The sequence below is a fragment of the Sciurus carolinensis genome, chromosome 16 (assembly GCF_902686445.1).
Source record: "Sciurus carolinensis chromosome 16, mSciCar1.2, whole genome shotgun sequence".
NCBI classification, from domain to species: Eukaryota; Metazoa; Chordata; class Mammalia; order Rodentia; family Sciuridae; genus Sciurus; species Sciurus carolinensis.
The window spans coordinates 50,821,234-50,848,864 of NC_062228.1; the positions used below are offsets into that span (position 1 = coordinate 50,821,234).

Below are 27,631 nucleotides of genomic sequence, written 5' to 3' on the forward strand. Positions count from 1 at the left end.
AGGGAGAATTTATTCGGCATGAGCTGTGCCTGGGAGGCAGAAGTTCAGAAGGACCTAGAGCCCAATTTCCCCGTTTGCCCCCAGTGTCTATATACACACCTAGGAAGGGGCTTGATTATCTTCAAGCTTGCTTCTGACTTCTGCAATTCTATTAATACAGGAAAGGAGAACGTCTAAGAGCCTTGGAAGAACTACAGCGTGAGGGAAGGAAGTAGGACTACACAGGGGACTTTCCCTCGTTGATGCAAACGAGGACAGGGAGGATGCTGGTTCTCAGGCAGGAAGATGTGGAGGCCAGGGGGGTCGTTCTCTACAGAGGTAGAAACAATGACCCTGGAATCCTTTGGCCCTCTTCCCTCAGTCCATTCAGTGAGGAAGGAAGCGGATCTGGTATGTTGGGGGTACTCTGCCCACACCACTCTCCCTGGGAGTAAGGTCGATGTCCTCGGGAGCCACAGGGCTGGCCACAGAGAAGTTCTGGAGGATGGTGGTGAAGAAGAGGAATAGTTCGTTGCGAGCGATGCCTTCACCAAGACAAATGCGCTTCCCTGTGGGCACAGAGGGTCACCATGTGGGCACGGGGCCAGTGCACGTGCTTGCCCACCACACCCCAAAGCCCAGGCACCTGTGCACTGCAGTGGATTGTCACAGGCTTGACCTTGAACCTGATATTCAGCATGGACTCCCAGGGAGTCCCAAATCTGACACCAGGTGCACACCTTGTTCCATGTTCATTTGTTTGGAAAGAAAATGTAGTTTTTGTTTGATCACCAAAGGTTCAGTGGCTCCATAGGAGATAAGGATGCAGCTGTGCGTGGGTGTGTCAGAGTGTGTAGGTCAAGTGAGCACAAGTTTCTGAACATTTTATAGTGTTTTCGTTTTTCATATGAGAATAGTACCATCATACAGGCTACTATGAGGGTAAAGTTAATCAGTGTAGACACTCTTTAACACTTGGCTCCTGTTCAGAATCCTAGAGTACTAGCTATGGTTTTGTGTTTGCTCCTGAGAACATGGCTCTGTGTGTTTCTGGCACTATGTGTTATGTCTGTCTCTGAGTTGTCTTCTGGTTTCGACCTGAAAACCACCAGCTTTGAGAATCTTCAAAAAAATTATTCATAAAAGTTGTGAGTGGGACCAGGGCCCATGAGCAGGTTTTCTATGCTTCCCCTGGATTCATGGAGGTGTGTGAAAAACCCATGTTGTTTACAGACCACAGGTTTATAGGGGAAGGAGGAGAGAGACTGCCTGAAGTCAGGCAGGGACGCAGCGCTTCCGGGTGCTTCAATGCTTCCTCATCTGCAAACTGACAGTCCCAGGAAGGCCAGTGGAGGGTGGGATTCCAGGCATCCCCTGCACCTTTCCAGCCACTGCAAAGATGTGCCTGCAGGGATGTATCTGGCAAAGGGGTCCATGTCCTCTTGGCATTTCCTGATGGCAGGAGACGGGACCACAGAGGTACTCAGGGCAGGTGTCTTGGCTGGTTCTTCTGGAACTGGTTCTGTGACCCACATTTTTCCAGGACTGGCTAATGCTTTTTATCTTCCTCTCACACACCCTCCCCATTCCTAGGACTCTCCTTCTCTTTGGGCACCTTCTGACATCTCCTTGACTCTCACATTCTCTTGGCTCATTTCCTCTTTCTGTCCAGGCAAAGTCTATCCTGTGCATTAAACATACAGAACAGGCACTGTTTCATGTTCATTTTTATATTTTCTTCTCTTTTTACTTTCTTCCATCTAAATTCCTTCTCTATTCTACCTCTCTCTCATCTATTTATACCTCTATGACCCTATCATATTTTTCATCTCCCTCTGAAGAACTCTAACCTCCTTCTCCTCCTCCTCCTCCTCCTCCTGCTCCTCCTCCTCCTCCTTCTTCTTCTTCTTCTTCTTCTTCTTCTCTCTCTCTCTCTCTCTCTCTCTCTCTCTCTCTCTCACACACACACACACACACACACACACACACACACACACCCCTCTTCTCTGCTCTGCTCTTTTCTTTTCTCTCCCCCTCACTCTCCCTCTCCCTTCCTCTGTGGTCTCAGGTTCACCCTCTGTCTCTCACAGACTGTCTCCTCTGTGCCATGATCTCCTTGTGTCTATGGGTGACTCTGTCCCCTCTCTCTGTCTCATCCCCATAATGTCTCTGTTGCTTAGCTGTTTCAGTCCTTACTTCCCTACAACTCTCTCATTAAACCTAGGACAGGACTATTGGGCGGGGAGCTGACTTTCACCCAATACCCCAGGTGTTCCCAGCTCTCACTGAAGACAGAATGAAGACACTGCAGTTCACATCCACAAAGCTGGGCACCACTGGAGTCACTGATGAGATTTATATTTGGGAACTTGTTCCTGGGGCCATCCTACCTCCCCCCCAAAAATGAGGAGCCTGGACCTTGTGGTTTCCTCGAGTGACCTTCAAGTTAAATTTGGCCAAAACTCCAAGGAGTAACCTGCACCCTATGTAAATATTTAAAAAAATGGCAACCGAATCTGAGCAGATTCCTAGAAAAGAAAACCGAGGCTCAGTCACTCCCAGCCCTTTACTTCAGCCAATCCCAGCCCTGCATTTCAACCAATCCCAGCCCTGCATTTCAACCAATCCCAGCACTGTGCTTCAGCCAATCCATGCCTTGCACTTCAGCCAATCCCAGCACTGTGCTTCAACCAATCCCAGTCCTGCACTTCAGCCAATCCCAGCACTGTGCTTCAGCCAATTGCACGCTACACTCTGCTCAGATCTGTCCAAAGGCAGCCACGTGGAACTGGACCAACCCAGCTGTTTCTGCTTGTAGGTTCCTTTCTGTCTGTAACACCATGTGCCCTGCTACTGGGTGGAACTCTTTCAAACTTCTCGCTTCAGGATATGAGGTCCAGCCAGCTGAGCTCCTGGCCCTCAGCCACTTTCTAATCCACACCTGAGTTTCCTACACTTACTCTAATGGACCACCTGGCTCTTCCCTGCTGTTGCCTCCACCTGGAACCTTCTTTCCTGGAGCTGATCAACACTCGCCCACCAGGCCTCTGCTTGGAAACCAGTTTCTCAGCTGAGCTGTTTCTCACCTACCCACCAATATTACTCAGTATATCCTTTTTGGTGCTCCCAATGCTTGATTAATGATAATACATAGCCCTGTTGGTGTGTCCTTTGTGCCAGGCACTGGTTAGCTCAGGACAGGCATTAACTCTTTTAATTGGATTATTATTTGGGACACTTTGATGAATGTCTATCTCATCTGCAGGACTATAAATTTCCTGGGGCAGGATCTGTGTCTTTATGTGATTTGTCGGATGCATTCTCTTTAGTCCCCTGGACTCAGTGCTGCATTAATTTTTACTTGTTGTTTTTCCCCTCTGCTTTTTTTTTTTTTCCCCTGTGCTCGGAATTGAATACATGGCCTTGTTTTTGACAGGCTGCACTCTGAACTGAGCTTTATCTCCAGCTCTGCACCAGTTTTTAGTTATTGCTTTTTTAATGGTTACTTTGCTCAGGTCTAGAGATTTTCCACCACTTGTCCAATGTCCTGTTATCAAGATGTGCCTTAGGTCATCATCTCACTTCTCAAGTAGCCTCGTGGGGTTGTAGTGAAGACTGAATGGGACAGTGCAGGTAAACCAACTGGAATGTGCTAAGGGCTGGACAAACAAACACCTATCGTTGTCTGCAGGAGAGGATAGGACCTACCCCTGGGGTCTGTGAAGGGATCCCAGGTCCAGCTTACCCATGGAGAAGGGAATAAAAGCTTCATTCTTCTTCAGTGCCCCATTGGCATCCAGAAAGTGGTCGGGGTTGAAGGTGTCTGGTTTTTCAAAGTAACAGGGGTCATGGAGAGCAGAGCTCAGGATGGGGTATACTTCAGTGTTCTGAGGAAAGATTGAAACATCAGAGGACATTGCCATTTCATCAAGAACACAAGTAATAATAAGTGCTGGCCTGCATGTGTGGGGGAAGTATACTCATACAATGTGGTGGGACTGAAAATTACTGCAACCATTTTGGAAAGCAATATGGAGATTCCTCAAAAGACTGGGAATGGAATCACCATGTGACCAAGTAATTCCACTCTCTGTTATTTATCCAACAGAACTAAAATCAGCATACTATAGCAATGCAGGCACATCTGTGCTTAGAGCTGAGCAGTTCACAATAGCCATACTATGGAACCAACCCAGATACCCATCAACAGATGAACAGATGAACAAAATGTGGTATATATACACAATGGAGTTTTACTGAGATATAAAGAAGAATGAAATAGTGTAATTTGATAATAAATGAATGGGACTGCAGAACATCATACTAAGTAAAATAAGACAGACACAGAGTCAAGGGTTGAATGTCCTCTTATATGCAGAAACTAGAGCAGAGTAAGGAAAATAAGTGGCGGGGGGCAGGTCCAATGAAAACAGAGAGGACATCAGTGGAGTGGAGGAAGGAGATTGAGGGGGAGGGAGGAGGAACTGGAAAAGGGAGGAACGCAGAATCAAATTGACAAAATTATGCTCTGCACATATGTGAATATACCAAACTATTTGCACCTTTATGTGTATTTATAAAGCACCAATTAAAAAAAAACAAATAAATTAAAGCAAGACCACTAGAATATAGGAATGGAAACTGGGGAGGAAGGAGAAGAGGGTAAGGGGAAGCACAGGGGACTGGAATGGAGCAATTATTACTCAGTGCGTGAGTGATTATCTCATCCTGAATCCCTCTGTTATCTACAGCTCTAATGCACTAATAAAAATATTTTTTTAATGTTGTCATTCCCTGGGTCTCACATACAAACAATAAACAAATAGGTAAAACAAACTAAAAGTTAGAACACGGAGACCCTATGGAAAAGCCCACAAGAGGTTGAGATGGTGTGCTGGGAGGACAGAGGGCGCCCACACAGAGATGGGCAGCCTGCAGGACTCACCTTGGGGATGATGAACCCTCAGAAATAAGTGTCCTTGGTGACCACATGAGGCACACCAATGGGGAGGAGGTCAGCGAATCTCTGAATCTCGTGGATGACCGCCTCTGTGTATGGCATCCTGGAGTGGTCATCTAGGGCTGGTGGGCGGTGTGAGCCAATCACCTGCTCAATCTCCTTTTGGACCCTTTCTGCACCAAAAAGGGGAACTGTGAGCCTCGTTTCCCATAGATTTCCCCAGAGTCACTGTTTTCAGGAGTCAGTGAGCTGGGAAAATCCTATGGGAAAAGCTGAGACCATTGATATACTTTAGAGCAGACAGCTGGGGTGATGTGAGGAGAGAGAGCAAGAGCATTAGATTTCCAACCCTTTCACATTCAAGTAATTTAATGAATTGTCTCCTACCTGTACAGAAACCCTTCAGGAATTGTGTGCACAAACACACACACACACACACACACACACACACACACTCAGATCTCCACATCCACCACAACCCTACAAGGAATTTTTTATTAAAAACTCCAAAATAAGAACTTGTCAAAATTTCACCCTCAAGGATGAATAGAAAATGATCCAGTGTGTGTGTGTGTGTTCATTACAGGAAAACACTGTGCCAAGTTCTCACAAATATCACAGTGGACTAAGTCAATGGATTAATCCAAGAGCAACTGGATGAAGACATGAATGCGTAATAAACCAACAGATCAATTCCTGAGTGAAAAAACTGACAATTAATGAATTGAACAAACCAATGAGTGAATGTGTTTGTTCAGCTTATCAATCAATAGATGGATCAAATAAGCAATCAATTAAGAAACAATTCCTTGATAAATAAAACAATGAACCCAATGAATCAATAATCAGATGCAAGTTTCATTTATGGGCACTGTGTGAATGGATCAATTCGTGAATGAGTAAACAAAGGAATAAATGCATTGGTGGGTAGAGGGATAAATGAGGGATGAATAAATGAAGGAATCATTAAGTGGTTAAATGTGGGAATGGATGGATGGATACATGTAGGAAGAATTAGAAGATGGTTGATTGAAGGATTAAGGAAAAAAACCCAGTTCATTAAAAAAATGGCTGGAGGCCTGCACGAAGGAAAGAATGAGCCAAGTCATCAGTGACCAATAGAGCACTCAACTATCCTTGTACATAGCATCAACTCATGAATGAAATTATATGTCCATGGATGCATTGCAGATGAAGCAATCAGTGAAAGTACAAGTGGATTAATCAATAAAAGATGGACAGATGGATGGTGGATGGGAGAAAGCACTGGGAGAACAGGTTGACAGACTTGTCATTCACCCATCACCAACAGGACCAGCTTAGCGGGAGACCATCCAGAGCCTGCAGAGCTCCTGAAAAGGAGGTCAGGTTGCCTCTCATCCATGAAGGACCCCAGCCCCCGCTCTGCAGCCCTAGAGGAGATCCCAGGACCCTCCCCACACGCCCGTCCCTGGCCCACCTGCAATGTGGGGGTACTTGAGCATGAGCAGGAAGCCATAGCGCAGAGTGGTGCTGGTGGTCTCAGTGCCAGCGAAGAAGAGGGACAGCAAGGTCAAGGTGAGATTCTTGTGGTGGAACTCGCTGTGCACGTTAGACTTCTCCTGGGTCCAGAAGTGGAGAGGGAGGGGCAGGTCAGGGCCAGAGCCCACTGAGGACTCATCCCGCCTGCCAGGCCTCCCTCTGTCTCTGGGTCTCGCCCCTGGGGCCCCTCCTTCTCAGCATGGACTCTGTCTCCCTCAGCCTCCTCACTCTGTCTGGCCTGGTGTCTCTCTCCATCTCCTTGGTTTGTGTCTTGGTTTTCATCCCCCAGTCTCCTCTGCCTCTGAGGGTCTTTTCCCCTCTTTCTTGTTGTCCCTTGCCCTGTATTTCTCCATCCACCTGCGCCCTGTCCCCTCTCCCTCTCATTTCAGTTCCTCCTTCCTTTCCCTTCATCTTCCCTTCGCTCCCCGCTCCCTCCCCAGGCCTCACTTTGTCCATGCGGAGCAGGTAGGTGTCGATGAAGTCTCTGGGGTTGCTGGGGTCCAGGGTTGCGCGGTGCTTCTCCACACTGTGGCCGATGAAGGTGATGACTTCCTGCAGGTTTTTGTAGACTTGCCTGTGTGTGCCAGGAAAGTGCTTCAGGACGTCAGAGAATAATTCAAACACCTGCAAGAAGGAAGGGGTGGTGAGGGCGCCCAGGGGCTGAGCCAGCAGGTCACGGGAGGGGGAGCCATCCAGGGCCCCAACTCCACTGTGGGGAATCCCCATCTCTCTCTGCCTTCTTTCTCTCTTCCTCTCTCCTTCTCGCCCTCCCTCCTTCCCTCCTCCACTCCTCATCAGAATCAACCTCTCTCCCCTGTCTCTCTGTCCTCTCTTCCTTTATTCTTTCTCCCAAGTTCTTGTTCGCTTTTTTCTTTTCTTTTTGTTTGATTTTTTTTTAAACATTTTTGGTGCCTTGAATTCATGCCTACCCTGTGCTTCCCTATGCCATTTTCAAACATGCACAAACCGTGATTGGATCAATTTCATTCCCAGTACCCTCCCTTTCCTTCACCCTCCCTCCACACCCACTACCTCTACTCTACCCTTCCCCTTTCTATTGGTGCTACCATTATCTTAATCAGTACATGATATAAATTAGTGTGTATTTGTACACAGACATAGTAGAATTTGGTAGATTTCACCTCCAGTACTCCCCACATCCTCCCCTTCTCTGTCTTTCTCAATCCCTTTACTCTACAGGTCTTTCCTTTTGTTTTTTGTCCTTGGGAATTGAACCCAGGAGCACTTAACCACAGATCCCCATCCTCAGCCCTATATTTTATTTTATTTAGAGACAGGATCTCACTGACTTGCTAAGTATCTCACTAAGTTGCTAAGGTTGGTTTTGAACTTGCAATCCTCCTGCCTCAGCCTCTGGAGCCAATAAGATTACAGGTGTGCACCACCTGTAGTCCAGTTCTTCCTTCTGTTTTTGACAGACACCCCATGTTTAATATCTATTCTCCCCCGCCCTTTGGTTTCTACATACTAGGGAAAAAGAATTCAACCCTTAACTTTCTGAATCTGCCTTATTTCACTTAACATGATGTTCTCCAATTCCATTCATTTACTTGCAAATGATATGCTTACATTCTCTTTCGTGACTGAGTAGAACTCCATTGTGTATAGATACCTCATTTTCTTCATCTTAGCCTGTTGATTAGCATCTAGGTTAGTTTCATAGTATAACTATTGTGAATTGTACTTCTACAAACGTTAAAGTTCATGTATCACTATAGTATGCCGATTTTATATCTTTTGGATAAATGCCAAAGACTGGGATATCTGGGTCATGTGATGCTTCCATTTCTAATCTTTTGAGGAATTTCTATGATACTTTCCAAAGTGGTCCTTCTAATTTGCCTTGCCACTAAAATTACATGAGTTGACTTTTTCCCCACATCTTCACCAGCACTTTCCATTATTTGTATTCTTGATGTCTGCCATTCTGAAAAGAGTGAGAGGAAATCTCAGTGCAGTTTTCATTTTCATTTCCTGATTACTACAGAAGTTAAACATTTTTTCATGTGTTTGTTGCCGATTTTTATTTGTCCTCATGAGAGATGTTTATTTAGCTCTTTTGCTCATTTATCAATTGGGTTATTTTATGTTGTTGCTTTTTGAAGACTTTTCTTATTGTGGGTATTAATGTCCTCTCAGAGGAGTAACTGGCAAGGATTTCAACCCATTCTGCAGGGTCTCTCTCTCATGCTCTTAATAGTTTTCTTTGCTGTGCAGAAAAGTGGATCCCACTTTTTCCTTTTCTATATCTTGAGTTTTAGAACTCTTGTTAAGGAAGGCGATGCCTGAGTCAGTGTTGGATTCTGTCCCTACATTTTCTTCTAGCACTTGCAAAGTTTCTGCTCTAATTCCTATAAGTCTTTGATCCATGTTGAGTTGATTTTTCTGTGGGGTGAGAAATAAGAATCTAGTTTGAATGTTCTGCAAACAGACACCCAGTTTTCTCAGTACCATTTTTTAGATGTCTCCAACCTACATTTTTGTCACCTTTGTGAAGTGTCAGGGGACTGAGTTTCTGTAGAGTTGTCTCCTGTCTTTCATTCCTTTCCACAGGTCTTGGTGAGTGTTCTAACGCCAACACCATGCTGCTCCTTACTGTCACTCTGCAGTGTGATTCGACACCAGGTATCCTAAAGCCTCCACTGCTGCTCTTCTAACTCATTATTGCTTTGGATATTCTGGGTCTTTTATCTTCCAAATGAATTTGAGAATTGTTTTCCCTAGTTGAGTAAAAATACCACCTGCCATGTTGGTGGGGATTGCACTGGCTCTGTAGAGAGCAATGACCATTTGGACCCTATCAATTCTGCCTATCCTGGAACAGCCAAGCCCTCCTTTTCTGAGATTTTCTGACCCCGTGTTTCAGCCTACCCTTCTCTCCCATTTCTCTCTCTCCATCTCCCTTTTCCCTCCCCCAGCTCTCCCTCCAGGTCTCAAATTCCCTCTCTCCATGTGCTCCTATTGCATTTCTGTGCCCATAGAGCAGACCATCCTTTCACACCTCCCCGCTCCTCCTCCTTGCCTCCTGCCACTCACCTGGCTGGAGAAGGAGCTGATCAGTGCAAATGACTGATAGATCATGTCCAGCAACCACAAGAACTCTTGATCTTTGTAGTCGAAGCATTCTCCAAAGACAATGGAGCAGATGATATTGGCGGTAATGAACTGGAAGAGGAAGGTGGGGTCCTGGAGGGCTCCTAGGAGGACAAGGCAGCAGGTCCCAGGTCAGAGACTCCAGAGCCTGGGGACATTCTATGTGGTGCCCCGTCTTCTATTGCTCTGAAGTAGAACAATCCTAACAGCTCACACTGGCACAGAATCTGTGTCAGGCCCTATGCTTTCATTCAGTTTGCACAAAACGTTGTAAGGGAGATGCTCTTCTATGACTACCTCCACTTTACAGGTGGACAGAAGATTGAGTAATGGAAGGTTGCACAGCTTCTCATTACCAAGGGCAGGAGTCACACCCAAGCATCCAGAGACAGAGCCAGCGCTGCAGGGCCCTAACTGCCTCTCCTCTGGGCCCATCTCTGACTGTGTGAGCTCAGAGAGTAAAGGCCTCCGGGCAGGGTGCAGGGCCTTGTTCACTCCATGCCTTGTGCAGATTTAAAGCCCCATGGTTGCATCCCTCCCTCTCACACCCATGTCCTCCCTTCTCTCCACCCCAGGGGCTCTCTGACCCTGCATGAATCATTCTTCACTTCCCATATCTCAATCAAGCCTCACTCTGATGCCTGTACTTGGCAGGCACAGTCCTGGTTTCTGAGGCTGAGAGGGAGGGGGCTGGGAACCCAGGAACCTCGGGTGGGTGTGACCCTCTTTCTGGGTCTCACCTCTCATTCCTCTGTGAACCTTTCTCTGAGCCTTGTCTGTCTGTCCCTCTAATTGTCTGTCTCAGATTCTCTTCCTCTGTTTCTTTTGATCTCTCTCATTCTCTTCCTCCCTCTCTTCTTTGTCTTTCTTTTCTTCCCTCCATCCCTCTCCTTTCCTGTCTCTCTGTCACTCTGTCCTCTGTCCTTATCAATCTCTGTCCCTTTCACTCCCTCCAGTTTCTACATGGATGTCTCAGAGTCTCCTGAGAAGTGTTGATAAGAGATGATGAAGACCTGGTGCAAATGAGATGGACAGCTGACAATGGACCTGCCAACTATGCACCCTTTTATGAAGAATCTAGAATCCCCAGCAGTGCCCTTGGGCTTCCCTGAGCAGAGCACAGCTCCTGACTCCTTGCTCATCAGCACTTCACCCAAGGGAACGGAAACACAGTTCATAACTTGGAAATGTCTGTACTTGCTCTTTGCTTTCTTTCATATAGGTCCTATTTTTGACTTTGACACATATGAGCAATCCAAAAATTGATTTCTCTGCATGGAAGGTAATAGCATACTAATCATTCATCTGTCTTGGACACTAAAAGCCTCACATCTCTTCCCCTAACTCTCTTGGTTTCCCACATCCCTTCTCTATTCATCTCTATTCCCATCTCTCGCTGCTTCTCCATCTCTGTCTCTGTCCTTCTTTTCTGCCCATGCGTACCTCTCTGTGTTTCCATTGCTGTGCACCCCACATCCCTCTCGGTTCCATGTCTTCTTTTCTGTTCATCCCTGGGCCTCACCCTTGGATTTCCGCAGCTCCTCCACCAGACACTGAGCCTCCTCCTGAATCCGTCCCTCAATGCTCCGCTTTCCCATCCCAAAGTCCCTCATGGTGGCCAGAGAGAATCTCCAAAGGGTTTTCCAGCATTCTCCATTGGCAAAGACCACACCTGGGGATGTAAGTGAGGCAGAGTTTGCAGAGGAAGTTAAAGGAGACTGGGTCAGGCCCCACCCCTTGTCCTCCCTTCTCATACCCCCCTTTCCCACGTCCCATCGACCATCCCTCCCCATCCTACTGACTTCAAGGTCCTCACCATATCCCTGGACGATAGGCTCAATGATGGCCAGTGTTCCCCGGCCAGAGAAATCCTCAGCTTGGTCCACCAGGGCCTCCCGTATGGCCTCTGTCCCACACAGCATGACCACAGGCCTTGGTCCCAGGTACACCGTGAACACATCCCCGTATTTCTCTCGAAGCTGCCAAGCACATCCACACCAGGGTTGACATTAGTCACCAGACACCTCAGTTGTTACACCATGAGGTGCTGAGATGCAGATTGGTACGTAGGTGTCTCCCACAAGACCCTCCTCCCTCAGCTGCCATCGCCCTTCCCAGGACCCAGCCACTCAAGGGTCAGTGCACAGTCTAGCCAGGTCTGCTCTGATTGGTTGGATTCCTAAGCATACGAATGCTTAAATATCTCTAGTATCATCCTGCCTGTACCCTTGAATTTGGTGAGATTGGGCCTCTCAATCGAAGAATTCCTCCTGTGACCCAACGTCAATCTGCTTTCTGCCTCCTGACCATGTCCTGAGTTGACAACTCTGACCCACCCACTTGGTGGATGTGAAGGGACAGTGATGGTCCTATAGCTGTGCTCACAAAATGGTAAAAGCCATCATATCAGCCATTGGAAACTTCTGGGCAGTAGAGTCACCCCTTGGCAGCTCCAGGAATCTGGTCCCAAGATGCCCCTGGAAACCCAAAAACCCTCAAATGCTAATCTAAAGGACTTAAAATGGCGTAGTGTTTGCATATAATGAATGTGCATCCTTGTGTGAACTTTACGTTATCTCTAGATTACTGATAAACCTGATGGAATGTAATGCTGTGTAAATATTTGTTGTACTGTATTATATAGAGAATGTTGTCAAGAAAGAAAGTTATTATATGTTCAATAATTTTTTCTACACAAATCAATCCACAACTGGTTGAATTCGCAGATGTAGAATCATCAACCATGGAGGCCAACTGTCCTTGTTGAAGCCAAATATGCACATTCTCAGCAACTTCTCCCCCAAATACCTGCCCCCAAACATGTGTACATGTTCACCAGAAAGTCTCTCTGAACATTCATAGGAGTCTTCTCATTGTAAATACACAGTGAGAGATGCCAGCAATGGAATATTATGCAGTCCAGAGAACGAACAATCTAAAACTATAACCAATGACTTCTGTGAAAATCACAGAAAGGATGCTCAGTGGCAGCCATTAGACACAAAAGCACACTTGGTTTACATTCACTTCTATTTACATGGAGTTCATACACAGAACACCAGGCCACCATGGTCTCTGGAGAGTGGGGGAATATTTATAATAAGGGGACCAGAGGGGTGTCCTGGGGGACAAAAAGCCTGATGCTATTTGATCTGCATGTCAGTGACATGAGTGCATTCAGCTGATGAAAACTCATTAAACTGTGCACATCCTGTCTGGGGCAGAGGTATTGGGGATGGAACCCAGGACCCACACGTGCTAGGCGAGCACTCAACCATTGAGCTATATCCCCAGGCCCTTTTTATTTTTCATTTTGTGACAAGTCTCACTGCATTGCCAAAGTGGGCCTAGAGCTTTCAATCCTCCTGCCTCAGCCTCCTGAAGTGTTGGGATTAGAGGTGTGCACCTCTGCACCCAGCAGGCTGTGCACATGTTACGGTGATGTTCAACTGCAATAAAAACTTGAGTCATAAATCACGGAAATGGCTGAGACCTGTCTTGCACTGGGGTCTGCAATGTGTCCTCACTGGCTTGCCTGCATCCACTCTTATACTCCTGAAAATGGATTCACATCTCTCCAGATCAGAGCAAGTGCACCAAAGGTAAGTTGGTTAATACCCCTGACCCTCCTCAAGCCCTCCAATGTCCTCATGTCACTGAGAATGACACCACTGTCTCCATCCAGGTCCACACAGCCACAAACCACGTGGTCCCTCACTTCTCTGGCTTCTTTCTGTCGCCCCTTATGCCTTGGCCACGCTGATCAACCTCCATGCTGTTCCCTGAGCTCCTTCCTGTTCAGGCTCTTCCAACAACACCTGCTGCACCTGCTGCCACACATCTGCTCCCTTCAGGGTCTGTCCAGAAATATAGCAAGACCATGGGCTGGGGCTCAGGGGAAAAGGGCTTGCCTAGCATGTGTGAGGCCCTAGGTTCAATCCTCAGCACCACATAAAAATAAACAAATAAAATAAAGGCATCTGTAGAACCACAAAAAATTTTTTAAGGAAATAAAGTGAGACCATGTCAATCCCTGGCCATGCAATCTGACATATCTCCCAATACTTTCTAAAATATCATTCCATTTTATTCTAATCATAGCTGCTTCCTATCTAATATGGCTTTGTTTTTTTTGTTGTTGTTGTTGTTTTGTTGTTTTGTTTAGTTTTTCTTTTTCTTTTATATCAAGAATGGCTGAGACTAGATAATTTATAAAAACAGAGAGAACAGAGAGAGCTGTACTTTTGGGAGGGTGGGTACTAGGGTTTAAACCCAGGAGCGTGTAAACACTGAGTGACATTCACAGCCTTTTTAAACTTTTATTTTGAGACAGGGTCTTGCCAAGTTGCTTAGGGCCTTGCTAAATTGCTGAGGCTGGCTTTGAACTTGCAGTCCTCCTGCCTCAGCTTTCTGAGCTGCTGGGTTACAGAAGTGCACCACTGTGACTGGCAAGATGTACCTCTTACAGTTCTTGAGTCTAGGAAGTTTAAGACCAAGGGGATGTCTGTATACAGCAGGGATTAATTCTTGCCTCATCCCTTGTAATACATGCAAAACAACTAGAATGAAATAATATGAACTCAAAGCCCCTTCCTACGTGAAAAAACTCAGGACAGCCCTGGGTCTGTTTCCCCCAGGAATACCTGAGAACATAAAGCCAGGGCCACATCTGGGGATCAGGAAGATCTTCCCAGGGTAAATCTTGCTTGACTGGAAATATAAGAATCCCCAAATATGAGGCAGGAAGTCTATTCCTGTATCAACCATAGCCAAAGGATAATCCACACAGAATCCTGAAAAGATCTCATATGATATTACCCAAGTTCTTCCTGCAAGAAAACTGAAAAGTTTGCTACAATGAAGAATGGGGATCAGACAAGTCTCTTGGAAGCTGTGTGTGAATGATGGATTTTGTTTGAGCCATTAAGGCAGGGAGGCTACTTTTCTAGGAACTCCTCTGTGAAATTCCCTGGCATGAAAGCCCAGATCATGCTGCCACCCTGCCTTAGCTCACAGCCATCAAACACAGCCAACAGGAGATGGGCATAAACTGCCAAGCCCTAAACACCTGTTTTCCCCACATTTATCCTCTTTCTCCTGAAGGAGCTATTTACTGATCCCTTTGGTCTGTGCTGCTATAAATAAAGCAAGCGTGGGCTTTACTCTTTGTTAGGGTCAGACCCATCTGGTCTGTTCCACCCATCATGCCCCTGCTTTGAAAATATATATAACTCTCACCGCTTGTCTTTATTTTATTAATATTACTCCTAGCTTTCATTGTGGCTGACCCACACCTCCAATGGTTACCCACTCCCTCCACAAGCAGGATGTGGGCAGAACACATCCAAATCCCGCAACCCTGAACACACAGGAAGGAAGACATGAGAGAATGGAGGGAACGGATTGGACTCAAGAAAAGCAAAAGAAGGGGGGAGGCATAAGGGCAAGTCAATCAAGATTCAGACTTAAAATAGCTTCTTTCATCATCAAAAGGAGACTACATGAGACCACTTTACTGATAACTGATCTGTGTCAAAAATTGTTTTTTGTTTTCTATTTGTTCCTCAATGCCAGGTATGGTGACCCATGCCTGTTAATCCGAGCAACTCAGGTGGTTGTGGAAAGAGGATTGCAAATTCAAGACCAACATCAGCACATTAACACAGGCCTAAACAACTTAGCACAACCTAGTCTTGAAATAAATAAATACATAAATAAATGAAGGAACACATAAATTTTTAAAAGGGCTGAGGATGTGGCTCAGTGGTAGAGCACCCCTAGGTGCAATCCACTATAGCAAACAAAGGGCATCATTTGACAATACTGAAATAATCCCCAAAGGAACAGCATATGTTATGGTTTAGATATGAAATGTCCCTCAATATCTCCTGGTAATGCAGGAATATTCAGAGGTGAAATGATTCAGTTATGAAAGCTGTAACCTATTCACTGATCCTGGCTTGAATGGACTCACTGGCTGGTAACTGTAGGTAGGTGGGCTGTGGTTAGAGCAGATGGGTCACTAGGGGCATGTCCTGGAAAGGTGCATCAGACCTGCAGTCCCTTCCCCCTGTCCTCTTCCCTCTCCTCTACATCCTGACCCCACCACGTCCTGGGCAGGTTTGCTCCTCCAGACCCTTCCACCATGATCAGCTGCCCCACGTTGTGCCCACAGCAATGGAGTCAGTCATCTGTGGACTGAGACCTCTGGAACTGTGAGCCACAAATACACTTTTCCTCCTCTAAGTTGTTCTCATCAGATGTTTTGGTCACCACCACACAAAATCTAACTGGACAAATTCACACATAACCTTGCTAATCATAGTAGAAATATTGAAGCATCATTATGAAATTGAAACCGAAAGCTAGAAAGTGGATAGTAAAAGGAAAATGGCAACACTCGTTGGAGACTGCAGTGTGTCTTAGTGCCTCTCCCTCTGACCAGCTGAATTTTATTGTCCTTAGGATGTTGATCTTGGTAACACTCCCATGCAGAGAAAGCCCACACAACCATCTTCCACACACCAGTTACCTTGGGGACCAGCCATGGGCTTCCCGAGCCACAAACAGAAGGATCGGAAGACTATTCCAAGGGCGTGTCAACAAGCCCCAGTCTCAGCAGGGTGGTGAGCCAGGCACTCTGGAATTGCACCGCTCCAAGCTCATAGGCTGTGGACGTCTGTGTTCCAATCGGGTCACAGACACACACACAGTGTGCCTAGGACACCTGGGCTGCTTGTTTCTCGGGATCACCAGGAGCTCACCAGCATTTGGCATTCAGAGCTTTCCATCTGGGGCAGTTCCCTCTGGCTTCTTACCTATTTCCTGTGCCATGGATCATGAGTTCGATACCCAGTAGAGCAGGGTAAAGTGGAGGCAGGGCCTGAAGAGGTGCAGCTTTGGGGGAGGAAATTAGGTCATGGTGGCACCCTCAGAGAAGGAGCTAGTTCCTGAGATAGCAGTGAGGCCACTCTTCCGGATTGGCCTCTTCTGGATGTGGCTACTTCCATTTCTTCATTTCCACCATGTGGTCACAGAGTGCAGGCTTCCCTCACCAGAGGCTGAACAGAACTTGCCTGATCCTGGACTGTCGCCTTTCAAAACTGTGAGCCACTCTATACAGTAGCCAGCTTCAGGTATGTTGTTCTAGCATGAGGGAAGCGACTAAGACAACAAGGGACCATCTTGCCTGGCCAGCTGGACCACTCTTTCTCTTACTGCTGCTCCTAGCTTCAGACAAGCCAATTGCTCCCTGGGCTGCCATCATTCCACACCTGAGTCCTCTCTACTTCACGCCCTCATTCACCTGGGCCTATTCCTTCTCCCCTTCCTTCCAACACCCTCAGAAAGGGTGTTTCCTCCCCACTGATCTTAACTCCATGCAGTCATTACACTCTGTCCAATTCTGAAAGAATAAACCTGTTCTGGACCCTGAATGATCTTAAGACTCCTACTTGTTTGCTTGTGTTCAGTGCCACCCGGATGAACCCTTAATGTTACCTAACTAATTTTTGCAGTTATTTTATATCTGCAGCCAGACTGTCGACTCCTCAAGGGCAGGTCCTGCCACTTATCTCCGTGGACATGTCACGGTTCCAGATATTCAGGGGCACTGGGTTGACTCATTCGGTCATCACAGTAGTTACAGGTGGAACAACGCAACCTCCTGAGAGCAGCTGCTGGCAGTAGGTTCCAGGTCACTCCACACTGTCCCACCAGTGCTGACTTCCTTTACTCACCATCTCCAGACATGGCCACTGCAGGGACCAGGTGTAACACCCTTGGATCACTGGGACGGAACCTTAACTCTCCGACTCTGAGAACCCCATGTTAAAGCATTGGCGGATACTCTAGACTGTCTCCATAAACACACAGGGCACCCAGAGTCCTGGAACCTTGCAGTGAACAGGGGCGTCAGACATCAGCCAGCACCCACCCTTCCCCAGAGGATGTGAAAAACTCCTCCAAGGCCCTTCCCAACACATTCCACTTTTCCACTATCTTACAAAGCCACCAAGACTTTGTAAAACCTCCTTTTAGACACATAAGAACTTCCTGGTCAGCTTCACTTCCTTCAGAATGTGTAAAGAATCGTGACTACTGATCATATCAACAACTCTCATGGAGACAGGAGGCGGTGAGACACAGAAAGCTGGAGTGTGGGCAGTTAGTGTGGCCACAGTTGGTGCCCAAGACTGCAGGGCAAGGAAACCACCTTCGAGAGGGTCATACAGCGAGGTGCAGTGGTACTCACCTGTAACCCCACCAGCTTGGGAATAAAGCAGGAAGATTGCAAGTTCAAAACCAGGTTCAGCAATTAGAAAGGCCCTAAATAACTTTAGTGAAACTCTCTCTAAATTAAAAAATACAAAGGGCTGAGGATGCAGAGACATGTTTAAGCAGCTCCAAGATGGCGACTGGCATTGAGCCAAGAGGTGGCGCATAATTAGTGTTAATACGGCGCGATCTTTTATGATCTTTTGCCTAATTAGTTAATGTCTCCTCTGCGCTAGTGGTCAACAGATGTTCCTCATTCTTTCTTGATTGGTACCATGGGGCATGCTTCAATTGTGTTAATCCTAAGCTGATTGGCTGCCTTAGGTACATAAGACATCTCTTCACTTGGGCAGCAGTCGCATGTCACAGGTTGCTGGACACAGGCTGCACGCCGTACACCACACCCTGCACCTCCAAGAAGCGACTCACCTCTAAGAAGCAGACCTCTGAAAGCACAGCCTCTCTGAAAGCGTAGCACCTCCAAAATTAAGCAAAACCTCTCTTCCTCTAAGCAAAACCTCTCTTCCTCTAAGCAAAGTCTCTCTTCTTCTAAGCAAAGCCTCTCTTCCTCTAAGCAAAGCCTCTCTTCCTCTCAAAGCCTCTCTTCCTCTAAGAAAAACTTCTCTTCCTCTAAGCAAAGTCTCTCTTCTTCTAATCAAAGCCTCTCTTCCTCTAAACAAAGCCTCTCTTCCTCTCAAAGCCTCTCTTCCTCTAAGCAAAGCCTCTCTTCCTCTATAAACTAACAAACAAGCAAGCAAGGAAGGAAGTAGCCCAGATAAAGATAATAAAAGTAGTTCATTCCCAGTCCACCTCCAATAAATTCTCGCGGAATTGTTGCTGCAGGCAGCAACAGATGTGGCTCAGTGGTTAAGCACTACTGGATTCAATCCCAGGTACTAAAAAAAAAAGTTAAAATTTAAAAAAATTTTAAAATGGGCCCATGCTTCAGGAGTGTGGACTCCACGTCAGGGAAAAAGGACAGAGGAGCTGGGACTTACTGGCACGGTTCCAGCTCTCCCACTGGAAAGTGGGATCATGGATGCTGATTAATTATTAATAAGGAAGTAAACAGGAAGATCCAAGATGGTGGACTAGAGGGAGGCTGTTTTCTCTGTTGCTCCATAACTCCAGTTTCAAGGAGAGGATATCTGTTTCTTGGCACCTATCATCCGCCATTTGCCTGCCTCTGACCTGTCCATCGCCTGCCTTACACCTATCCATCACCCAACGCACGAGGTTCACCTCCTGATAGTCTGAAAACAGTCAGCAAACTGATCGCCGACCGCCAGTGGAGCACCAGCCGCTTGTTGTTGCCTGGAAGTTCACTGCTACAGTACCTGCAGTATCCCACAGCCTGAATGATCACTCCCTGCCTCTGGGGCCCTCACATTGACTGACTGCTCCATGCTGCCAGGACCCCCAGACCAACTGACTGCGCCCTATCACCAAGACCCCAGACCGACTGATTGCAACCAACCTCCAGGATCCCAAAACCACACCAAACACTCCCGACCTCCAGGACCCCTGCTGACCAACCGCATCCTGCCTCCAGGACCTCCTGCTGACATGTCCACACCCTGAGCTGCAGCTACCCATTTGCCAACACATTTTGAAGCATGAAAGTCCATCATGGATAATCCTGGAAGCCCCGATCTTTACGTGGGGCAGAACCCATCTTGAGACACCTGCTGGAGGTTTGAAGCTCATTATCAGGTACCTCTCCTGCATCAGGCTACTGAACAACTGGAGTTTTCATTACTATATGAATGTTATACTTTAGATTTTATTTTTTCTCCTTATTGAAAATTTTTAAGTTTTTATTTCTTTACTTTTCTTGCTCTCTTTTCCTTTTGTTTACCTGTTTCCTCAGAGTCTCTCTCCTTTCTTGCATGCTAACATCCAATTTCTTTTTATTACACTCTCACCCTTTCTATTATCTAGAACTTCTGTATATTCTTTTGTTATCCCATTAACAGCCACATTCTACATCCCTCTGCATCCTCTTTGTCCTCCATTTGAAACTGCAGACCTTATTGCAAATCTGTTTGCTTTACTGAAGATAATATTTGAACTCATTCTGTTTATTATGACAATTTTGTTATTGTCCTCATAGGGGCTATTTGGTCTAGGATTGCATAGTGTCTGAATTGGGCACTGCTAATATTGATCTTCCCTTAAAGAAAGGGGCCCCTGTAAGCCTATAGGGGGAAATCTGCAATACCCCAGATCTGCACTGCTAGAGGGGAAGATACATGAACAACATGAAAAAACAAGGGAAGAAAATGATCCAAACAAATCTAGATTCTATATTAATAGAATCCAATGACAGTATGTTAGAAGAAATGTCAGAAAAGGACTTCAGTTTATATATGACTAAGATGATTCATGAAGCAAAGGATGAGATAAGAGAGCAAATGCAGGCAATGAATGATAATACCAATAAGCTGAAAGAGCACCTGCAGGAAGCAAAACATCATTTCAACAAAGAGATAGAGATACTCAAAAAAAAAAACCAAATGGAAATCCTGGAAATGAAAGAAACAACAAACCTAATAAAAAACTCAATGGAAAGCATCACCAACAGACAAGACCATTTGGAAGACAGAACCTCACAATGAAGACAATATATTTAATCTTGAACATAAAGTTGCCCAAACAGAGAAGATGGTAAGAAATCATGAACAGAATCTCCAAGAACTATGGGACATCATGAAAAGACCAAATTTAAGAATTATTGGGATTGAGGAAGACACAGAGATACAAACCAAAGGAATGAGCAACCTATTCAATGAAAGAATAGCAGAAATTTCCCAAACATGAAGAATGAAATGGAAAATCAAATGCAAGAGGCTTACAGAACACCAAATGCACAAAATCACAACAAGTCCACACCAAGGCACATTATAATGAAAATGCGTAACATTCAAAATAAAGATAGGATTTTGAAGGCCGCAAGAGAAAAGCATCAGATTACATATAGAGGGGAGACCAATACGGATAGCAGCCGACTTCTCAACCCAGACTCTAAAAGCTAGAAGGGCCAGGAACAACGTATTTCAAGCTCTGAAAGAACATGGTTGCTAACCAAGAATCCTATACCCAGCAAAACTAACCTTCAAATTTGAAGATGAAATAAAATCCTTCCATGATAAACAAAAGTTAAAAGAATTTACAAATAGAAAGCCTGCACTACAGAATGTTCTCAAAAAAAATATTCCATGAGGAGGAAATGAAAAAAAACAATGGAGGTCAGCAAAGGGAGGAACTACCTTAGAGAAAAACCGCTCAAAGGAGAAACCAAGCCAACTTCAAAACCAAAAATAAGCCAAATGACTGGGAATACAAATCATATCTCAATAATAACCCTTAACGTTAATGGCCTAAGCTCATCAATCAAAAGACATAGACTGGCAGAATGGAATTAAAAAGAAAGACCCAACAATATGCTGCCTGCAAGAGACTCATCTCATAGAAAAAGACATCCACAGGCTAAAGGTGAAAGGATGGGAAAAAACCTACCACACACATGGACTCAGTAAAAAAGTTGGGGTTTCCATCCTTATATCAGATAAACTGAACTTCAAGCCAAAGTTAGTCAGAAGGGATAAAGAATGACATTTCATACTGCTTAAGGGAAATATAAATCAGGAAGACATAACGATAGTAAATATTTATGCCCCAAACAATGGAGCATCCCTGTACATCAAACAAATCCTTCTCAATTTCAGGAATCACATAGACCACAACACAATAATTCTGGGTGACTTTAATGCACCACTGTCACCACTAGATAGATCTTCCAAACAAAAACCAACCAAAGAACACATAGAACTCAATAACACAATCAATTCTAGATATAATAGATATATAGAATATTACATCCATCAATGAGCGGATTCACTTTCTTCTCAGCAGCACATGGAACCTTCTCAAAAATAGACCATATGTTATGCCACAAAGCAGCCCTAAGGAAATGCAAAAAAATAGAGATACTGCCTTGTATTCTATCAGATCATAATGGACTGAGAGTAGAAATCAATGACAAAATAAAAAACAGAAATTACTCCAACACCTGGATACTAAATAATATGCTATTGAATGAAACATGGATAACAAAAAACATCAGGGAGAAATTAAAAAAAAATTCTTAGAGGTCAATGAGAATGATGATACAACATATCAAAATCTCTGGAACACTATGTAAGTGGTACTAAGAGGAAAATTCATTGCATGGAGCACATTGCAGAAAAGAATGAAAAGTCAACAACTAAATGACCTAACATTACAGCTCAAAGACCTAGAAAAAGAAGAACAGAATAACAACAAAAGTAGTAGAAGACAGGAAATCATTAAAATCAGAGCTGAAATCAATGAAATTGAAACAAAAGAAACAATCAAAAAATTGACAAAACAAAAACTTGGTTCTTTGAAAAAGTAAACAAAATAGATAAACCCTTAGCCACACTAACAAAGAGAAGGAGAGAGAAAACTCAAATTATTAAAATTTGTGATGAAAAACGAAATATCACGACAGACACCACTGAGAATCAAAACATAATGAGAAGCTACTTTGAAAATCTGTATTCCAACAAAATGGAAACTACTGAAGACAATGACAAATTTCTAGAGACATATGCTCCTCCCAAACTGAACCAGGAGGACATACAGCAATTTAAACAGATCAATATCAAGCAATGAAATAGAAGAAGCCATTAAAAATCTACCATTCAAGCAAAGCCCAGGACCAGACGGATTCTCAGCCAAGTTCTACAAGATCTTCAAAGAAGAACTTATTCCAATACTTCTCAAAGTATTCCAGGAAATAGAAAAGGAGGGTACCCTACCAAACTCATTCTACGAAGCTAATGTCACTCTCATACCCAAACCAGGCAAAGACACATCAAGGAAAGAAAATTTTAGACTGATATCCTTGATGAATATAGATGCAAAGATCCTTAACAAAATATTGGCAAAACGTATCCAAAAATATATTAAGAAAATTGTGCACCACGATCAAGTGGGGTTCATCCCTCAATGCAAGGATGGTTTAACATCCGTAAATCAATAAACATAATCCATCATGTCAATAGAATTCAGGATAAGAATTATATGGTTGTTTCAATTGATGCAGAAAAAGCGTTTGACAAAATACATCACCCCTTCATACTCAAAACACTAGAAAAAATAGGGACAGTAGGAATATGCCTGAACATTGTAAAGGTTATTTATGCTAAGCCCATGGCCAACATCATTCTTAATGGAAAAAAACTGAAACCATTCCCCTTAAAATTGGGAACAAGACAGGGATGTCCTCTTTCACCACTTCTATTCAACATTGTCCTCGAAACTCTAGCCAGAACAATCAAGCAGACTAAAGAAATTAAAGGGATACGAATAGGAAAAGAGGAACTTAAGCTGTCACTATTTGCTGATGACATGATTCTATATTTAGAGGATCGAAAAACCTCCTCCAGAAAACTTCTAGACTTCATCAATGAATTCAGCAAAATAGCAGGCTATAAAATCAACATGCATAAATCTAAAACTATTTTATACGCAAGCGACAAAACAGCTGAAAGGGAAATGAGGAAATCAACTCCATTTGCAATAGCCTCAAAAAAAAAATAAAATAAAATACATCAGAATCAATCTAACCAAAGAGGTAAAAGATCCCTACAATGAAAACTAAAAAACATTGAAGAAAGAAATTGAGGAAGACCTTAGAAGATGGAAATATCTCCCATGTTCTTGGATAGGCAGAATTAATATTGTCTAAATGGCCATACTACCAAAAGTGCTACACAGATTCAATGCAATTCCAATTAAAATCCCAATGATGTACCTTACAGAAATAGAGCAAGCAGTCATGAAATTTATCTGGAAGAATAAGAAACCCAGAATAGCTAAAACAATCCTTAGCAGGAGGAATGAAACAGGGGGTATTGCAATACCAGAACTTCAACTACACTACAAAGCAATAGTAACAAAAGCAGCATGGTATTGGCACCAAAATAGACAGGTAGATCAATGGTACACAATAGAGGACACGGACACAAAACCAAATAAATACAATTTTCTCATAGTAGACAAAGGTGCCAAAAATATGCAATGGAGAAAAGATAGCCTCTTCAACAAATGGTGCTGGGAAAACTGGAAATCCATGTGCAACAGAATGAAACTAAACCCCCTATCTCTCACCCTGCAAAACTCGACTCACAATGGATCAAGGACCTTGGAATCAGATCAGAGATCCTGCATCTTATAGAAGAAAAAGTAGGTCCAAATCTTCAACTTGTTGGCTTAGGATCAGACTTCCTTAACAGGACTCCCATAGCACAAGAAATAAAAGCAAGAATCAATAACTGGGATAGATTCAAACTAAATAGCTTTCTCTCAGCAAAGGAAACTATCAGCAATGCGAAGAGAGTGCCTACAGAGTGGGAGAATATCTTTGCCACTCATACTTCAGATAGAGCACTAATTTCCAGAATATATAAAGAACTCAAAAAACTCTACACCAAGAATACAAATAACCCAATCAATAAATGGGCTAAGGATATGAACAGACGCTTCACAGAAGATCTACAAGCAATCAACAAACATATGAAAAAATGTTCAACTACTCTAGTAATAAGAGAAATGCAAATCAAAACTACACTATGATTCCATCTCAGCCCAATTAGAAAGGTGATTATCAAGAATACAAGCAACAATAGGCATTGGAGAGGATGTGGGGGAAAAGGTACACTCATACATTGCTGGTGTGGATGCAAATTAGTGCAGCCACTCTGGAAAGCAGTATGGAGATTCCTTAGAAAACTTGGAAAGGACCCAATATTTCACCCAGCTATCGCAGTCCTCGGCCTATACCCAAAGGACTTAAAATCAGCATACTTCAGAGATACAGCCACATCAATGTTCATAGCTGCTCAATTCACAATAGCCAGACTGTGGAACCAAAATAGACATCCTTCAATGGATGAATGAATAAAGAAACTGTGGTATATATATACAATGCAATATTACTCAGCTATAAAGAATAATAAAATGATGGCATTTGCAGGTAAATGGATGAAATTAGAGTACATCATGCTAAGTGAGATAAGCTAATCTCAAAAATCCAAAAGACGAATGATCTCACTGATAAGCGGATGATGACACATAATGGGGCATGGGACGGGATGCAAGAATGGAGGAAGGAGGGACTGTATAGTGGGCCAAGAGAGGTGGGAGGGGTGGGGGGAAGGAAAAAATAACAGAATGATTCAAACATCATTACCCTATGTAAATGTATGATTACACAAATGGTATGCTGTTACTCCATGTACAAACAGAAACAACATGTATCCCATTTGTTTACAATAAAAATAAATTTTAAAAAAAGTAAGTAAACAATTACACATGAAAGCTTACATTGGAGCAGTGACAGAGAGCCTGGTACACAGGCAGAGTGTCCCCTAGTATGGTGCATCACTCTCACTATCAATAAGCACCTCTGACCCACCCCTTGCCTCTCCTCCGTCCCAGCACTGAGTCAGGCCAGCCTTCGCTCTCTCTTCTTGGCAGAAATCATATCTACATGACGGTGCTGCTGCCCTTCACCTCTGTTCCAGGGACAGGCAGGCAACAGGGACACAGCAGAGGGTGGCAGAGGAGTGGGAAGCTCCGCACCAAGGCTCACACCCCACACCTCTACACATCCACCTGCCTCTCAAGGACAGTGCCCCTCACACACTTCCATCTGAGCAGGATGCAACTGACCATCTGACCACTCTCCATCAAGGTTCAGGCTCAGGCCCTTCACACACCAGGTGTCCCCCACCCACCAACCCTTGAGCTGGAAGCAGGCCTTGCTCCTTCTGCTGAGGGATCCCCAAACACAGAGGCAGAAACGAGCCCACCACGGGACCCGTCCATCTGTGTCTCACCCGCAGGAAGGAACTGAGCAAGCCTCCTCTCTGTAGCTGCAGAAGGTTCCCCAAGAAGGGCAGAGGCTGGGACCCTGGTGGGAGGTGGCCGCAGGCCTTTGGGCAAACCCTGGCCAGCAGAAGAAAGAGGCCTGTGAGCAGAGCAAGGGAGAGGAGGACACTGAACTCCATGGTCCAGGTCTGTCCGCTGTCCACCAGCAGCAGCCTCAGCTGGACCTTTTATGCTGAGCCTCCTCTCCATTCAGTTATGCAACTCCATCTGCTCCCGCCTCCCTCTCCTCATCGTCCAGGAGAGTGAAGGTAGCAGAGGTGCTGGATGCACAAACTTCCTCCTTGGTTGGCCCAGTGACCTGCCACCTCCCTTCCCCTCTACCCCCTCCCTACATGTTGGCAGGGATTCTGTGAAAGAGATACACAGTGCATGTGAGGGTGAAGGTGCATGTGTTGTTGGATCTTTTCTTCTGTGGGTGTGGGTGTGTTTGGTGTGCAGCTGTCCATGAGATTTGTCTGCTCACTGATACTGGCATTCATCTGTCCACGCCTGCTTGCTACCACGTGTGCTTGTGTGCTTTTGACCTGTGAGGGGATATTTTCTATGCAAAGGTACTGGTGGGCATTTCTGTGCATGTGATGACCCTCCCACTGATCACCAGCTCATCAGTAGCTGAGGTTACGTCACAATTTCTATGTCCTTCACCTCACCTCTTCCCATCCCCTGCGTGCTGCACCACCTCACATCGCAGGAAGGGTGAGCACAGTAAGATGAGATATTCTGAGAGAAAGACCATACTCATAACTTTTATTACAGTCTATTTTCATAATGGTTATATTTTTCTATGAGCTCCTTTGATTAATCTCTTACTGAGCCGAAATTATCAATAAGATTTTATCATATGGATATTCACACGGCAAAAAAACAAAGTGTCTGTAGAGTTGAGAACTATCCAAAGACTCAGGTTTCCCCTAGTTTCTCATGGATGTGTTCTTTATGATGCTACTCTGTATAGCTTTGAAAGCTCTGATCTCTTAAGACTGTCATGGTGGCAATAAATATCAGCATGAACTTTGGCAGGGACACTCAAATCATCAGATGGCTCCACATTTCGATGGTCACTCTGCTCCAGTCTGTGTTCTTTGCTCTGAGCCTTCACCCACACAGCTTCTGTGGTGGTCATTCCATATTTGCCAAATGTGAGAATGAAACTTTCCATCCCCAGCTCTTTGGCCTGGGCCTGGTTCTCCACCTCTCTGTTGTAAGGACATCTCCCAGGCTAGGGACATGGCTCAGAAGTGCAGCACTTGCCCAGCATGGGAGAGGTCCTGGAACGGACTCCTGACTCTGAAAACATAAAATAAAGTAAAGGCACCTGCTTCTCTTTAAAGTGGATGAAGGATGAGTCAGAAGAGACAAGGGAATATCGTTCTTTTTAAAAACCTTATATTTTGGTTCATATTAATCATACAGAACAGTGGGCTTCAGGCAACTCATTCATACACTCTTGTAAAATAACCTGGTCTTTAAGACTTCCCAAATTTCTCCTTACCCTCTCTTCCTCCCTCCTGGTCCCCTTCCTATAGCCTAATGGTTTCCCTTCAATCTTCACCCCTCTTTTTGTTCCTCTCTAATTTCCACAGGAGAGAAAACCTACCACTCATGTCCTTATGAGTCTCGCTTATCTCACTCAACATAGTGTTCTCAAGTTTTACCCCTTTTCCTGCAAATGATGGAATTTAGTTCTTCTCTGTGGCTCAGCAAAACTTCACTGTGCATAGAGACCACCATTTTTTATGCATTTACCTGTTGACAGACGCCCAGGCTGGTTCCATAACTCAGCTCTTGTGAATTGTGCTG

At 44.7% G+C, this 27,631-nt stretch overlaps 1 pseudogene; it reads right to left on the reverse strand.

Moving 5' to 3' along the window:
• On the reverse strand, window positions 1-25,950 carry LOC124966694 (cytochrome P450 2B4-like; annotated as a pseudogene).
• Window positions 25,951-27,631: the final 1,681 nt, after the last annotated feature.